The sequence below is a fragment of the Ranitomeya imitator genome, chromosome 6 (genome assembly GCF_032444005.1).
Source record: "Ranitomeya imitator isolate aRanImi1 chromosome 6, aRanImi1.pri, whole genome shotgun sequence".
Taxonomy (NCBI): Eukaryota; Metazoa; Chordata; class Amphibia; order Anura; family Dendrobatidae; genus Ranitomeya; species Ranitomeya imitator.
The window spans coordinates 571,267,898-571,287,286 of NC_091287.1; the positions used below are offsets into that span (position 1 = coordinate 571,267,898).

General features: G+C 40.0%; 1 protein-coding gene across 1 annotated transcript in view; it reads right to left on the reverse strand.

Moving 5' to 3' along the window:
• MFSD3 (major facilitator superfamily domain containing 3) overlaps positions 1 to 19,189 on the reverse strand; it is a 73,895-nt gene extending 54,706 nt beyond the window's left edge. The window contains exon 1 of the mRNA XM_069732108.1: positions 19,136 to 19,189. The gene's annotated coding sequence lies outside the window, so the exon portion shown is untranslated. The remainder of the gene's footprint in view (positions 1 to 19,135) is intronic.
• Between the last annotated feature and the right edge of the window lie 200 nt (positions 19,190 to 19,389).

The following is a 19,389-nucleotide window of genomic DNA, read 5'->3' on the forward strand; positions in this document are numbered from 1 at the left end:
CAAATCTGCAGGTGGTCGGGCATTTAGGAAATAGCGACCACAATATTGTACAGTTTCACCTGTCTTTCACTAGGGGGACTTGTCAGGGAGTCACAAAAACATTGAACTTTAGGAAGGCAAAGTTTGACCAGCTTAGAGATGCCCTTAATCTGGTAGACTGGGACAATATCCTCAGAAATAAGAATACAGATAATAAATGGGAAATGTTTAAGAACATCCTAAATAGGCAGTGTAAGCGGTTTATACCTTGTGGGAATAAAAGGACTAGAAATAGGAAAAACCCAATGTGGCTAAACAAAGAAGTAAGACAGGCAATTAACAGTAAAAAGAAAGCATTTGCACTACTAAAGCAGGATGGCACCATTGAAGCTCTAAAAAACTATAGGGAGAAAAATACTTTATCTAAAAAACTAATTAAAGCTGCCAAAAAGGAAACAGAGAAGCACATTGCTAAGGAGAGTAAAACTAATCCCAAACTGTTCTTCAACTATATCAATAGTAAAAGAATAAAAACTGAAAATGTAGGCCCCTTAAAAAATAGTGAGGAAAGAATGGTTGTAGATGACGAGGAAAAAGCTAACATATTAAACACCTTCTTCTCCACGGTATTCACGGTGGAAAATGAAATGCTAGGTGAAATCCCAAGAAACAATGAAAACCCTATATTAAGGGTCACCAATCTAACCCAAGAAGAGGTGCGAAACCGGCTAAATAAGATTAAAATAGATAAATCTCCGGGTCCGGATGGCATACACCCACGAGTACTAAGAGAACTAAGTAATGTAATAGATAAACCATTATTTCTTATTTTTAGTGACTCTATAGCGACAGGGTCTGTTCCGCAGGATTGGCGCATAGCAAATGTGGTGCCAATATTCAAAAAGGGCTCTAAAAGTGACCCTGGAAATTATAGGCCAGTAAGTCTAACCTCTATTGTTGGTAAAATATTTGAAGGGTTTCTGAGGGATGTTATTCTGGATTATCTCAATGAGAATAACTGTGTAACTCCATATCAGCATGGGTTTATGAGAAATCGCTGCTGTCAAACCAATCTAATCAGTTTTTATGAAGAGGTAAGCTATAGGCTGGACCACGGTGAGTCATTGGACGTGGTATATCTCGATTTTTCCAAAGCGTTTGATACCGTGCCGCACAAGAGGTTGGTACACAAAATGAGAATGCTTGGTCTGGGGGAAAATGTGTGTAAATGGGTTAGTAACTGGCTTAGTGATAGAAAGCAGAGGGTGGTTATAAATGGTATAGTCTCTAACTGGGTCGCTGTGACCAGTGGGGACTGCAGGGGTCAGTATTGGGACCTGTTCTCTTCAACATATTCATTAATGATCTGGTAGAAGGTTTACACAGTAAAATATCGATATTTGCAGATGATACAAAACTATGTAAAGCAGTTAATACAAGAGAAGATAGTATTCTGCTACAGATGGATCTGGATAAGTTGGAAACTTGGGCTGAAAGGTGGCAGATGAGGTTTAACAATGATAAATGTAAGGTTATACACATGGGAAGAGGGAATCAATATCACCATTACACACTGAACGGGAAACCACTGGGTAAATCTGACAGGGAGAAGGACTTGGGGATCCTAGTTAATGATAAACTTACCTGGAGCAGCCAGTGCCAGGCAGCAGCTGCCAAGGCAAACAGGATCATGGGGTGCATTAAAAGAGGTCTGGATACACATAATGAGAGCATTATACTGCCTCTGTACAAATCCCTAGTTAGACCGCACATGGAGTACTGTGTCCAGTTTTGGGCACCGGTGCTCAGGAAGGATGTAATGGAACTAGAGAGAGTACAAAGGAGGGCAACAAAATTAATAAAGGGGATGGGAGAACTACAATACCCAGATAGATTAGCGAAATTAGGATTATTTAGTCTAGAAAAAAGACGACTGAGGGGCGATCTAATAACCATGTATAAGTATATAAGGGGACAATACAAATATCTCGCTGAGGATCTGTTTATACCAAGGAAGGTGACGGGCACAAGGGGGCATTCTTTGCGTCTGGAGGAGAGAAGGTTTTTCCACCAACATAGAAGAGGATTCTTTACTGTTAGGGCAGTGAGAATCTGGAATTGCTTGCCTGAGGAGGTGGTGATGGCGAACTCAGTCGAGGGGTTCAAGAGAGGCCTGGATGTCTTCCTGGAGCAGAACAATATTGTATCATACAATTATTAGGTTCTGTAGAAGGACGTAGATCTGGGGATTTATTATGATGGAATATAGGCTGAACTGGATGGACAAATGTCTTTTTTCGGCCTTACTAACTATGTTACTATGTTACTATGTTACACATGGACACCAAAGACAAGAAAAACAACAACCATATCCAAAATGGCAACCTCTGGCTCCAATACTTCAGAGACCTCTATAAAGACATTCCAAAGGAAGGACTAAGCCAAGAACAGGAAAACATAATGGCGAAACTAAAAGCAATGGAGGAAAAAATCAAAAACTTCCAAAACCCGGTGGATACACCTATAACACTACAGGAAGTAACCGAGAGACTCTCCTCCATAAGAAGTAGAAAAGCCGGTGGCCTAGATGGAATCCTACCAGAAATGCTGAAGTACAGCCCACCAGAAATACAGGCTGCAATGGTTAAACTCTTCAATATTGTACTGAGTGCCGGCTACTTCCCTCGTACCTGGAACCAAGGCCTCATCACACCCATCCACAAGAGTGGGGACAGGTATGACCCAGCCAACTACAGAGGCATATGCGTCAGCAGCAACCTGGGAAAACTGTTCAACAGTATCCTGAACAAGAGGATCCTCACCTTCCTCACCGAGCACAACGTCCTCAGCAAGAGCCAAGCAGGGTTCATGCCGAACCACCGCACCACTGACCACATCTATACTCTGCACAGCCTCATTCAGAGACACATCTACAATACAAAGAATGGGAAGATATACGCCTGCTTTGTGGACTTTAAAAAGGCCTTTGATTCAGTGTGGCACCCGGGCTTATTCCTGAAACTGCTGGAGAGTGGAATAGGAGGAAAGACCTACGATGTCATCAAAAGCTCCTACACCGAGAACAGCTGCAGCGTGAGTGTGAGCGGCAAAAGAACGGCTTTTTTCCAGCAGAGCCGCGGAGTAAGACAAGGCTGCAGCCTAAGCCCAACGCTCTTCAACATCTACATCAACGAGCTGGCTACCGCCCTGGAATCCTCCTCAGCACCAGGACTCACCCTCCACGACGCTCAGGTGAAATTCCTGCTGTATGCAGATGACCTGCTGCTGCTGTCACCAACCGAGAAAGGCCTCCAGGACAACCTGAAAATCCTAGAGAAATTCAGCTCCACCTGGGCCCTACCGGTCAACCTAAAGAAAACCAACACCATGGTGTTCCAGAGGAGAAAGAGAAGATCAGACCAACACCCATCATTTATCCTCAACAACTGCGACCTCACAGGAACGGACAAATATACCTACCTGGGCCTAGAGATTCACCGGTCAGGGAACTTCAAACAAGCCATAGAGACCCTGAAAGACAAGGCCTGCAAAACCTTCTATGCCATCCGAAGGACACTCTACCATCTGAAGCCACCAGTGAGGGTCTGGCTAAAAATCTTCGACTCCATCATCGCCCCAATCCTCCTGTATGGCAGCGAAGTCTGGGGTCCTCACACCTACCCAGACTGGTCAAAGTGGGACTCCAGTCCAACAGAAATATTCCACCTGGAATTCTGCAAGCACCTTCTCCAGGTCCATCGGAGCACCTCCAACAGTGCTTGTCGGGCCGAGCTGGGCAGATTCCCTCTACACCTAACAGTTCTAAAGAGGGCGCTGTCATTCCGGGCTCACCTGCATAGGAGCAATCCAAGCTCCCATCACCATAAAGCCCTGATACATGAAGGTGAAACAGAAAAACCAGAACCCCCGGAACAGCCCAGCCAAACCCAACCGGAGCAGAACACCTATCACAACAACCTGACAAAAGCCGGAATTAGGAAGATGGCAGATGAAGGCCAGGAGAGGTATGTCAGTGACTGGAAGAATGATATCATCAGCTCACAGAAACTGACCATGTACCGGAGCCTACAGAGAGACTACAGACTGGCCCCCTATCTGGAGAAACTCCCGGACCCCAGAGACCGCCAGATCCTGAGCCGATATAGACTCAGCGCCCACAGTCTGGCCATCGAATGTGGCCGACACAGGCAGAGCTACAAGCCCAGGGAGGAAAGACTGTGCCAACACTGTGACCAGGAGGCCATAGAGGACGAAACCCACTTCCTGCTACACTGCTCCAAATACTCAGCAGTGAGGGACACTCACTTCAGGAGACTCTCACATCTCTTCCCAGACTTCATCACCATGAAGGAGGAAGAGAAAACATATATCTTGCTGGGAGAAGAAGAGAGAGCGGTGGAGATAGCAGCGCGGTATGTGAGCGAATGTCATAGACTGCGAGAAAGAGAACTATGATGCCATGGACTATAGCCCCCAACCTGGACCTGCCCCATCCACCTCCCCTATGCCATGGACTATAGCCCCCACAATGGACCTGCCCCATCCACCTCCCCTATGCCATGGACTATAGCCCCCACCCTGGATCTGCCCCATCCATCTCCCCTATGCCATGGACTATAGCCCCCACCCTGGATCTGCCCCATCCATCTCCCCTATGCCATGGACTATAGCCCCCACAATGGATCTGCCCCATCCACCTCCCCTATGCCATGGACTATAGCCCCCACAATGGACCTGCCCCATCCACCTCCCCTATGCCATGGACTATAGCCCCCAACCTGAACCTGCCCCATCCACCTCCCCTATGCCATGGACTATAGCCCCCACAATGGACCTGCCCCATCCACCTCCCCTATGCCATGGACTATAGCCCCCAACCTGAACCTGCCCCATCCACCTCCCCTATGCCATGGACTATAGCCCCCAACCTGGATCTGCCCCATCCACCTCCCCTATGCCATGGACTATAGCCCCCACAATGGATCTGCCCCATCCACCTCCCCTATGCCATGGACTATAGCCCCCAACCTGGATCTGCCCCATCCACCTCCCCTATGCCATGGACTATAGCCCCCAACCTGGATCTGCCCCATCCACCTCCCCCCACAGCTCCTACCCAACATCCCCTCAGTCCCTATCCCTATTGCCTCTATACACTTGCTTTGGCAAAACTGATGTGTATTTGGTCCTGCCAATAAAGCTTCTCTGAATCTGAATCTATAGATAGTATACACAGGGTATATAGACAGTATATAGACAGTATACACAGGGTATATAGACAGTATATAGACAGTATACACAGGGTATATAGACAGTATATAGACAGTATACACAGGGTATATAGACAGTATACACAGGGTATATAGACAGTATATAGATAGTATACACAGGGTATATAGATAGTATATAGTATACACAGGGTATATAGACAGTATATAGTATACACAGGGTATATAGGCAGTATATAGTATACACAGAGTATATAGACAGTATATAGTATACACAGGGTATATAGACAGTATATAGACAGTATACACAGGGTATATAGACAGTATATATACAGTATACACAGGGTATATAGACAGTATATAGTATACACAGAGTATATAGACAGTATATAGTATACACAGGGTATATAGACAGTATATAGTATACACAGGGTATATAGACAGTATATAGACAGTATACACAGGGTATATAGACAGTATATAGACAGTATACACAGGGTATATAGACAGTATATAGACAGTATACACAGGGTATATAGACAGTATATAGACAGTATACACAGGGTATATAGGCAGTATATAGATAGTATACACAGGGTATATAGACAGTATATAGACAGTATACACAGGGTATATAGGCAGTATATAGATAGTATACACAGGGTATATAGACAGTATACACAGGGTATATAGACAGTATATAGACAGTATACACAGGGTATATAGACAGTATATAGATAGTATACACAGGGTATATAGATAGTATATAGACAGTATACACAGGGTATATAGGCAGTATATAGATAGTATACACAGGGTATATAGATAGTATATAGACAGTATACACAGGGTATATAGGCAGTATATAGTATACACAGGGTATATAGATAGTATATAGACAGTATACACAGGGTATATAGGCAGTATATAGATAGTATACACAGGGTATATAGATAGTATATAGACAGTATACACAGGGTATATAGGCAGTATATAGTACACACAGGGTATATAGACAGTATATAGACAGTATACACAGGGTATATAGACAGTATATAGATAGTATACACAGGGTATATAGACAGTATATAGTATACACAGGGTATATAGACAGTATATAGTATACACAGGGTATATAGGCAGTATATAGTATACACAGAGTATATAGACAGTATATAGTATACACAGGGTATATAGACAGTATATAGACAGTATACACAGAGTATATAGACAGTATATAGTATACACAGGGTATATAGACAGTATATAGATAGTATATAGATAGTATACACAGGGTATATAGGCAGTATATAGTATACACAGAGTATATAGACAGTATATAGTATACACAGGGTATATAGACAGTATATAGATAGTATATAGATAGTATACACAGGGTATATAGGCAGTATATAGTATACACAGAGTATATAGACAGTATATAGTATACACAGGGTATATAGACAGTATATAGACAGTATACACAGGGTATATAGACAGTATATATACAGTATACACAGGGTATATAGACAGTATATAGTATACACAGAGTATATAGACAGTATATAGTATACACAGGGTATATAGACAGTATATAGTATACACAGGGTATATAGACAGTATATAGACAGTATACACAGGGTATATAGACAGTATATAGACAGTATACACAGGGTATATAGACAGTATATAGACAGTATACACAGGGTATATAGACAGTATATAGACAGTATACACAGGGTATATAGACAGTATATAGATAGTATACACAGGGTATATAGACAGTATATAGACAGTATACACAGGGTATATAGGCAGTATATAGACAGTATACACAGGGTATATAGACAGTATACACAGGGTATATAGACAGTATATAGACAGTATACACAGGGTATATAGACAGTATATAGATAGTATACACAGGGTATATAGATAGTATATAGACAGTATACACAGGGTATATAGGCAGTATATAGTATACACAGGGTATATAGATAGTATATAGACAGTATACACAGGGTATATAGGCAGTATATAGATAGTATACACAGGGTATATAGATAGTATATAGACAGTATACACAGGGTATATAGGCAGTATATAGTATACACAGGGTATATAGACAGTATATAGACAGTATACACAGGGTATATAGACAGTATATAGATAGTATACACAGGGTATATAGACAGTATATAGTATACACAGGGTATATAGACAGTATATAGTATACACAGGGTATATAGACAGTATATAGTATACACAGGGTATATAGACAGTATATAGTATACACAGAGTATATAGACAGTATATAGTATAAACAGGGTATATAGACAGTATATAGTATACACAGGGTATATATACAGTATATAGACAGTATATAGACAGTATACACAGGGTATATAGACAGTATATAGACAGTATACACAGGGTATATAGACAGTATATAGACAGTATACACAGGGTATATAGACAGTATATAGATAGTATACACAGGGTATATAGACAGTATATAGACAGTATACACAGGGTATATAGGCAGTATACACAGGGTATATAGACAGTATACACAGGGTATATAGACAGTATATAGACAGTATACACAGGGTATATAGACAGTATATAGTATACACAGAGTATATAGACAGTATATAGTATACACAGGGTATATAGACAGTGTATAGTATACACAGGGTATATAGACAGTATATAGACAGTATACACAGGGTATATAGACAGTATATAGACAGTATACACAGGGTATATAGACAGTATATAGATAGTATACACAGGGTATATAGATAGTATATAGACAGTATACACAGGGTATATAGGCAGTATATAGATAGTATACACAGGGTATATAGATAGTATATAGACAGTATACACAGGGTATATAGACAGTATATAGACAGTATACACAGGGTATATAGGCAGTATATAGACAGTATACACAGGGTATATAGGCAGTATACAGTATACACAGGGTATGTAGACAGTATATAGATAGTATATAGATAGTAGTAGTATATAGACAGTATACACAGGGTATATAGACAGTATATAGACAGTATACACAGGGTATATAGACAGTATATAGACAGTATATAGACAGTATACACAGGGTATATAGGCAGTATATAGACAGTATACACAGGGTATATAGGCAGTATACAGTATACACATGGTATATAGGCAGTATATAGACAGTATACACAGGGTATATAGGCAGTATACAGTATACACATGGTATATAGGCAGTATATAGACAGTATACACAGGGTATATAGGCAGTATATAGTATACACAGGGTATATAGGCAGTATATAGTATACACAGGGTATATAGGTAGTATATAGTATACACAGGGTATATAGGCAGTATATAGACAGTATACACAGGGTATATAGGCAGTATACGGTATACACAGGGTATATAGACAGTATATAGTATACACAGGGTATATAGACAGTATAAAGTATACACAGGGTATATAGGCAGTATATAGACAGTATATAGTATACACAGGGTATATAGGCAGTATATAGTATACACAGGGTATATAGACAGTATATAGTATACACAGGGTATATAGACAGTATATAGTATACACAGGGTATATAGATAGTATATAGATAGTATACACAGGGTATATAGACAGTATATAGTATACACAGGGTATATAGGCAGTATATAGTATACACAGGGTATATAGACAGTATATAGACAGTATACACAGGGTATATAGGCAGTATATAGTATACACAGGGTATCTAGACAGTATATAGATAGTATACACAGGGTATATAGACAGTATATAGATAGTATATAGATAGTATACACAGGGTATATAGACAGTATATAGATACTATACACAGGGTATATAGACAGTATATAGTATACACAGGGTATATAGACAGTATATAGATAGTATACACAGGGTATATAGACAGTATATAGTATACACAGGATATATAGACAGTATATAGATAGTATATAGATAGTATACACAGGGTATATAGACAGTATATAGATACTATACACAGGGTATATAGACAGTATATAGTATACACAGGGTATATAGACAGTATATAGATAGTATACACAGGGTATATAGACAGTATATAGATAGTATATAGATAGTATACACAGGGTATATAGACAGTATACACAGGGTATATAGACGGTATATAGATAGTATATAGATAGTATACACAGGGTATATAGACAGTATATAGTATACACAGGGTATATAGATAGTATATAGATAGTATACACAGGGTATATAGACAGTATATAGTATACACAGGGTATATAGGCAGTATATAGTATACACAGGGTATATAGACAGTATATAGACAGTATACACAGGGCATATAGGCAGTATATAGTATACACAGGGTATATAGACAGTATATAGATAGTATACACAGGGTATATAGACAGTATATAGATAGTATATAGATAGTATACACAGGGTATATAGACAGTATATAGATAGTATATAGATAGTATACACAGGGTATATAGACAGTATACAGTATACACAGGGTATATAGACAGTATATAGATAGTATATAGATAGTATACACAGGGTATATAGACAGTATATAGTATACACAGGGTATATAGATAGTATATAGATAGTATACACAGGGTATATAGACAGTATATAGTATACACAGGGTATATAGGCAGTATATAGTATACACAGGGTATATAGACAGTATATAGACAGTATACACAGGGTATATAGGCAGTATATAGTATACACAGGGTATATAGACAGTATATAGATAGTATACACAGGGTATATAGACAGTATATAGATAGTATACACAGGGTATATAGACAGTATATAGATAGTATACACAGGGTATATAGACAGTATATAGATAGTATACACAGGGTATATAGACAGTATATAGATAGTATACACAGGGTATATAGACAGTATATAGATACTATACACATGGTATATAGACAGTATATAGATAGTATACACAGGGTATATAGACAGTATATAGATAGTATACACAGGGTATATAGACAGTATATAGTATACACAGGGTATATAGATAGTATATAGATAGTATACACAGGGTATATAGACAGTATATAGTATACACAGGGTATATAGGCAGTATATAGTATACACAGGGTATATAGACAGTATATAGACAGTATACACAGGGTATATAGGCAGTATATAGTATACACAGGGTATATAGACAGTATATAGACAGTATACACAGGGTATATAGACAGTATATAGATAGTATATAGATAGTATACACAGGGTATATAGACAGTATATAGACAGTATACACAGGGTATATAGACAGTATATAGTATACACAGGGTATATAGACAGTATACAGTATACACAGGGTATATAGATAGTATATATACAGTATACACAGGGTATATAGACAGTATATAGATAGTATATAGATAGTATACACAGGGTATATAGACAGTATACAGTATACACAGGGTATATAGATAGTATATATATAGTATACACAGGGTATATAGATAGTATATATATAGTATACACAGGGTATATAGGCAGTATACAGTATACACAGGGTATATAGACAGTATACAGTATACACAGGGTATATAGACAGTATATAGATAGTATACACAGGGTATATAGACAGTATATAGATAGTATATAGATAGTATACACAGGGTATATAGACAGTATATAGATAGTATACACAGGGTATATAGGCAGTATATAGATAGTATATAGATAGTATACACAGGGTATATAGACAGTATACAGTATACACAGGGTATATAGACAGTATATAGATAGTATACACAGGGTATATAGACAGTATATAGTATACACAGGGTATATAGACAGTATATAGACAGTATACACAGGGTATATAGACAGTATATAGATAGTATACACAGGGTATATAGACAGTATATAGTATACACAGGGTATATAGACAGTATATAGATAGTATACACAGGGTATATAGACAGTATATAGTATACACAGGGTATATAGACAGTATATAGACAGTATACACAGGGTATATAGACAGTATATAGATAGTATACACAGGGTATATAGACAGTATATAGATAGTATACACAGGGTATATAGACAGTATATAGTATACACAGGGTATATAGACAGTATATAGATAGTATACACAGGGTATATAGACAGTATATAGTATACACAGGGTATATAGACAGTATATAGACAGTATACACAGGGTATATAGACAGTATATAGATAGTATACACAGGGTATATAGACAGTATATAGTATACACAGGGTATATAGACAGTATATAGACAGTATACACAGGGTATATAGACAGTATATAGATAGTATACACAGGGTATATAGACAGTATATAGATAGTATACACAGGGTATATAGACAGTATATAGTATACACAGGGTATATAGACAGTATATAGATAGTATACACAGGGTATATAGACAGTATATAGTATACACAGGGTATATAGACAGTATCCAAAATGGCAACCTCTGGCTCCAATACTTCAGAGACCTCTATAAGGACATTCCAAAGGAAGGACTAAGCCAAGAACAGGAAAACATAATGGCGAAACTAAAAGCAATGGAGGAAAAAATCAAAAACTTCCAAAACCCGGTGGATACACCTATAACACTACAGGAAGTAACCGAGAGACTCTCCTCCATAAGAAGTAGAAAAGCCGGTGGCCTAGATGGAATCCTACCAGAAATGCTGAAGTACAGCCCACCAGAAATACAGGCTGCAATGGTTAAACTCTTCAATATTGTACTGAGTGCCGGCTACTTCCCTCGTACCTGGAACCAAGGCCTCATCACACCCATCCACAAGAGTGGGGACAGGTATGACCCAGCCAACTACAGAGGCATATGCGTCAGCAGCAACCTGGGAAAACTGTTCAACAGTATCCTGAACAAGAGGATCCTCACCTTCCTCACCGAGCACAACGTCCTCAACAAGAGCCAAGCAGGGTTCATGCCGAACCACCGCACCACTGACCACATCTATACTCTGCACAGCCTCATTCAGAGACACGTCTACAATACAAAGAATGGGAAGATATACGCCTGCTTTGTGGACTTTAAAAAGGCCTTTGATTCAGTGTGGCACCCGGGCTTATTCCTGAAACTGCTGGAGAGTGGAATAGGAGGAAAGACCTACGATGTCATCAAAAGCTCCTACACCGAGAACAGCTGCAGCGTGAGTGTGAGCGGCAAAAGAACGGCTTTTTTCCAGCAGAGCCGCGGAGTAAGACAAGGCTGCAGCCTAAGCCCAACGCTCTTCAACATCTACATCAACGAGCTGGCTACCGCCCTGGAATCCTCCTCAGCACCAGGTCTCACCCTCCACGACGCTCAGGTGAAATTCCTGCTGTATGCAGATGACCTGCTGCTGCTGTCACCAACCGAGAAAGGCCTCCAGGACAACCTGAAAATCCTAGAGAAATTCAGCTCCACCTGGGCCCTACCGGTCAACCTAAAGAAAACCAACACCATGGTGTTCCAGAGGAGAAAGAGAAGATCAGACCAACACCCATCATTTATCCTCAACAACTGCGACCTCACAGGAACGGACAAATATACCTACCTGGGCCTAGAGATTCACCGGTCAGGGAACTTCAAACAAGCCATAGAGACCCTGAAAGACAAGGCCTGCAAAACCTTCTATACCATCCGAAGGACACTCTACCATCTGAAGCCACCAGTGAGGGTCTGGCTAAAAATCTTCGACTCCATCATCGCCCCAATCCTCCTGTATGGCAGCGAAGTCTGGGGTCCTCACACCTACCCAGACTGGTCAAAGTGGGACTCCAGTCCAACAGAAATATTCCACCTGGAATTCTGCAAGCACCTTCTCCAGGTCCATCGGAGCACCTCCAACAGTGCTTGTCGGGCCGAGCTGGGCAGATTCCCTCTACACCTAACAGTTCTAAAGAGGGCGCTGTCATTCCGGGCTCACCTGCATAGGAGCAATCCAAGCTCCCATCACCATAAAGCCCTGATACATGAAGGTGAAACAGAAAAACCAGAACCCCCGGAACAGCCCAGCCAAACCCAACCGGAGCAGAACACCTATCACAACAACCTGACAAAAGCCGGAATTAGGAAGATGGCAGATGAAGGCCAGGAGAGGTATGTCAGTGACTGGAAGAATGATATCATCAGCTCACAGAAACTGACCATGTACCGGAGCCTACAGAGAGACTACAGACTGGCGCCATATCTGGAGAAACTCCCGGACCCCAGAGACCGCCAGATCCTGAGCCGATATAGACTCAGTGCCCACAGTCTGGCCATCGAATGTGGCCGACACAGGCAGAGCTACAAGCCCAGGGAGGAAAGACTGTGCCAACACTGTGACCAGGAGGCCATAGAGGACGAAACCCACTTCCTGCTACACTGCTCCAAATACTCAGCAGTGAGGGACACTCACTTCAGGAGACTCTCACATCTCTTCCCAGACTTCATCACCATGAAGGAGGAAGAGAAAACATATATCTTGCTGGGAGAAGAAGAGAGAGCGGTGGAGATAGCAGCGCGGTATGTGAGCGAATGCCATAGACTGCGAGAAAGAGAACTATGATGCCATGGACTATAGCCCCCAACCTGGATCTGCCCCGTCCACCTCCCCTATGCCATGGACTATAGCCCCCACAATGGACCTGCCCCATCCACCTCCCCTATGCCATGGACTATAGCCCCCAACCTGGATCTGCCCCGTCCACCTCCCCTATGCCATGGACTATAGCCCCCACCCTGGATCTGCCCCATCCACCTCCCCTATGCCATGGACTATAGCCCCCACCCTGGATCTGCCCCATCCACCTCCCCTATGCCATGGACTATAGCCCCCAACCTGGATCTGCCCCATCCACCTCCCCTATGCCATGGACTATAGCCCCCACAATGGATCTGCCCCATCCACCTCCCCTATGCCATGGACTATAACCCCCACAATGGACCTGCCCCATCCACCTCCCCTATGCCATGGACTATAGCCCCCAACCTGGACCTGCCCCATCCACCTCCCCTATGCCATGGACTATAGCCCCCACCCTGGATCTGCCCCATCCACCTCCCCTATGCCATGGACTATAGCCCCCACCCTGGATCTGCCCCATCCACCTCCCCTATGCCATGGACTATAGCCCCCACAATGGACCTGCCCCATCCACCTCCCCTATGCCATGGACTATAGCCCCCAACCTGAACCTGCCCCATCCACCTCCCCTATGCCATGGACTATAGCCCCCACAATGGACCTGCCCCATCCACCTCCCCTATGCCATGGACTATAGCCCCCACAATGGATCTGCCCCATCCACCTCCCCTATGCCATGGACTATAGCCCCCACAATGGATCTGCCCCATCCATCTCCCCTATGCCATGGACTATAGCCCCCACAATGGATCTGCCCCATCCATCTCCCCTATGCCATGGACTATAGCCCCCAACCTGGACCTGCCCCATCCACCTCCCCTATGCCATGGACTATAGCCCCCACAATGGACCTGCCCCATCCACCTCCCCTATGCCATGGACTATAGCCCCCACAATGGATCTGCCCCATCCACCTCCCCTATGCCATGGACTATAGCCCCCACAATGGATCTGCCCCATCCATCTCCCCTATGTCATGGACTATAGCCCCCAACCTGGATCTGCCCCATCCACCTCCCCTATGCCATGGACTATAGCCCCCACAATGGACCTGCCCCATCCACCTCCCCTATGCCATGGACTATAGCCCCCAACCTGAACCTGCCCCATCCACCTCCCCTATGCCATGGACTATAGCCCCCAACCTGGATCTGCCCCATCCACCTCCCCTATGCCATGGACTATAGCCCCCACAATGGACCTGCCCCATCCACCTCCCCTATGCCATGGACTATAGCCCCCAACCTGGATCTGCCCCATCCACCTCCCCCCACAGCTCCTACCCAACATCCCCTCAGTCCCTATCCCTATTGCCTCTATACACTTGCCTTGGCAAAACTGATGTGTATTTGGTCCTGCCAATAAAGCTTCTTTGAATCTTGAATCTGTATATAGACAGTATACACAGGGTATATAGACAGTATATAGATAGTATACACAGGGTATATAGGCAGTATACAGTATACACATGGTATATAGATAGTATACACAGGGTATATAGACAGTATACAGTATACACAGGGTATATAGACAGTATATAGATAGTATACACAGGGTATATAGACAGTATATAGACAGTATACACAGGGTATATAGACAGTATATAGATAGTATACACAGGGTATATAGATAGTATATATATAGTATACACAGGGTATATAGACAGTATATAGACAGTATACACAGGGTATATAGACAGTATATAGACAGTATACACAGGGTATATAGACAGTATATAGACAGTATACACAGGGTATATAGACAGTATATAGATAGTATACACAGGGTATATAGGCAGTATATAGATAGTATATAGATAGTATACACAGGGTATATAGACAGTATACAGTATACACAGGGTATATAGACAGTATATAGATAGTATACACAGGGTATATAGACAGTATATAGTATACACAGGGTATATAGACAGTATATAGACAGTATACACAGGGTATATAGACAGTATATAGATAGTATACACAGGGTATATAGATAGTATATATATAGTATACACAGGGTATATAGGCAGTATACAGTATACACATGGTATATAGATAGTATACACAGGGTATATAGATAGTATATAGATAGTATACACAGGGTATATAGATAGTATATAGATAGTATACACAGGGTATATAGACAGTATATAGTATACACAGGGTATATAGATAGTATATATATAGTATACACAGGGTATATAGGCAGTATACAGTATACACAGGGTATATAGATAGTATACAGTATACACAGGGTATATAGATAGTATATATATAGTATACACAGGGTATATAGATAGTATATATATAGTATACACAGGGTATATAGGCAGTATACAGTATACACAGGGTATATAGATAGTATACAGTATACACAGGGTATATAGATAGTATATATATATAGTATACACAGGGTATATAGATAGTATATATATAGTATACACAGGGTATATAGGCAGTATACAGTATACACATGGTATATAGACAGTATATAGTATACACAGGGTATATAGATAGTATACAGTATACACAGGGTATATAGACAGTATATAGTATACACAGGGTATATAGACAGTATATAGTATACACAGGGTATATAGATAGTATACAGTATACACAGGGTATATAGGCAGTATACAGTATACACAGGGTATATAGACAGTATATAGTATACACAGGGTATATAGATAGTATATATATAGTATACACAGGGTATATAGACAGTATATATATAGTATACACAGGGTATATAGATAGTATATATATAGTATACACAGGGTATATAGACAGTATATAGTATACACAGGGTATATAGATAGTATATATATAGTATACACAGGGTATATAGGCAGTATACAGTATACACAGGGTATATAGATAGTATATATATAGTATACACAGGGTATATAGACAGTATACAGTATACACAGGGTATATAGATAGTATACAGTATACACAGGGTATATAGACAGTATATAGTATACACAGGGTATATAGACAGTATATAGTATACACAGGGTATATAGATAGTATATATATAGTATACACAGGGTATATAGATAGTATATATATAGTATACACAGGGTATATAGGCAGTATATAGTATACACAGGGTATATAGACAGTATATAGTATACACAGGGTATATAGACAGTATATAGTATACACAGGGTATATAGGCAGTATATAGTATACACAGGGTATATAGACAGTATATAGTATACACAGGGTATATAGGCAGTATATAGTATACACAGGGTATATAGACAGTATATAGTATACACAGGGTATATAGGCAGTATATAGTATACACAGGGTATATAGACAGTATATAGTATACACAGGGTATATAGACAGTATATAGTATACACAGGGTATATAGACAGTATATAGTATACACAGGGTATATAGGCAGTATATAGTATACACAGGGTATATAGACAGTATATAGTATACACAGGGTATATAGGCAGTATATAGTATACACAGGGTATATAGATAGTATATATATAGTATACACAGGGTATATAGGCAGTATATAGTATACACAGGGTATATAGACAGTATATAGTATACACAGGGTATATAGGCAGTATATAGTATACACAGGGTATATAGATAGTATATAGTATACACAGGGTATATAGATAGTATATATATAGTATACACAGGGTATATAGACAGTATATAGTATACACAGGGTATATAGACAGTATATAGTATACACAGGGTATATAGATAGTATATATATAGTATACACAGGGTATATAGGCAGTATATAGTATACACAGGGTATATAGGCAGTATATAGTATACACAGGGTATATAGACAGTATATAGTATACACAGGGTATATAGACAGTATATAGTATACACAGGGTATATAGATAGTATATATATAGTATACACAGGGTATATAGACAGTATACAGTATACACAGGGTATATAGATAGTATATATATAGTATACACAGGGTATATAGACAGTATATAGTATACACAGGGTATATAGACAGTATATAGTATACACAGGGTATATAGATAGTATATAGTATACACAGGGTATATAGATAGTATATATATAGTATACACAGGGTATATAGACAGTATATAGTATACACAGGGTATATAGACAGTATATAGTATACACAGGGTATATAGACAGTATATAGTATACACAGGGTATATAGACAGTATACAGTATACACAGGGTATATAGGCAGTATATAGATAGTATACACAGGGTATATAGACAGTATATAGATAGTATACACAGGGTATATAGATAGTATACACAGGGTATATAGATAGTATATAGATAGTATACACAGGGTATATAGACAGTATATAGATAGTATACACAGGGTATATAGACAGTATATAGTATACACAGGGTATATAGGCAGTATATAGTATACACAGGGTATATAGACAGTATATAGTATACACAGGGTATATAGGCAGTATATAGTATACACAGGGTATATAGACAGTATACAGTATACACAGGGTATATAGGCAGTATATAGATAGTATACACAGGGTATATAGACAGTATATAGTATACACAGGGTATATAGACAGTATATAGTATACACAGGGTATATAGATAGTATATATATAGTATACACAGGGTATATAGACAGTATATAGTATACACAGGGTATATAGACAGTATATAGTATACACAGGGTATATAGGCAGTATATAGTATACACAGGGTATATAGATAGTATATATATAGTATACACAGGGTATATAGACAGTATATAGTATACACAGGGTATATAGACAGTATATAGTATACACAGGGTATATAGATAGTATATATATAGTATACACAGGGTATATAGACAGTATATAGTATACACAGGGTATATAGGCAGTATATAGTATACACAGGGTATATAGACAGTATATAGTATACACAGGGTATATAGGCAGTATATAGTATACACAGGGTATATAGACAGTATACAGTATACACAGGGTATATAGGCAGTATATAGATAGTATACACAGGGTATATAGACAGTATATAGATAGTATACACAGGGTATATAGATAGTATACACAGGGTATATAGACAGTATATAGATAGTATACACAGGGTATATAGACAGTATATAGATAGTATACACAGGGTATATAGACAGTATATAGATAGTATACACAGGGTATATAGAGTAATGCACACTCAGCACTCACTTCTCCTGGAGGCGGCCATGTTTGGAGGGTCACGTGTCAGTGTTCCTGGTCACATGATGCAGTCTCCGCCCCCTGCCGTCACTTTTCACCTGTTAACCCTGTGTGTGCTGCCGGTCTCTGACTCTCATCCTTCCTCTCAGAACCTGAAATCTACAGCAGCAGCAGGCAGAGATCAGTGTGGGGGCACGGTGTGTGTGTAATATACAGTGTGGGGGCACGGTGTGTGTGTAATATACAGTGTGGGGGCACGGTGT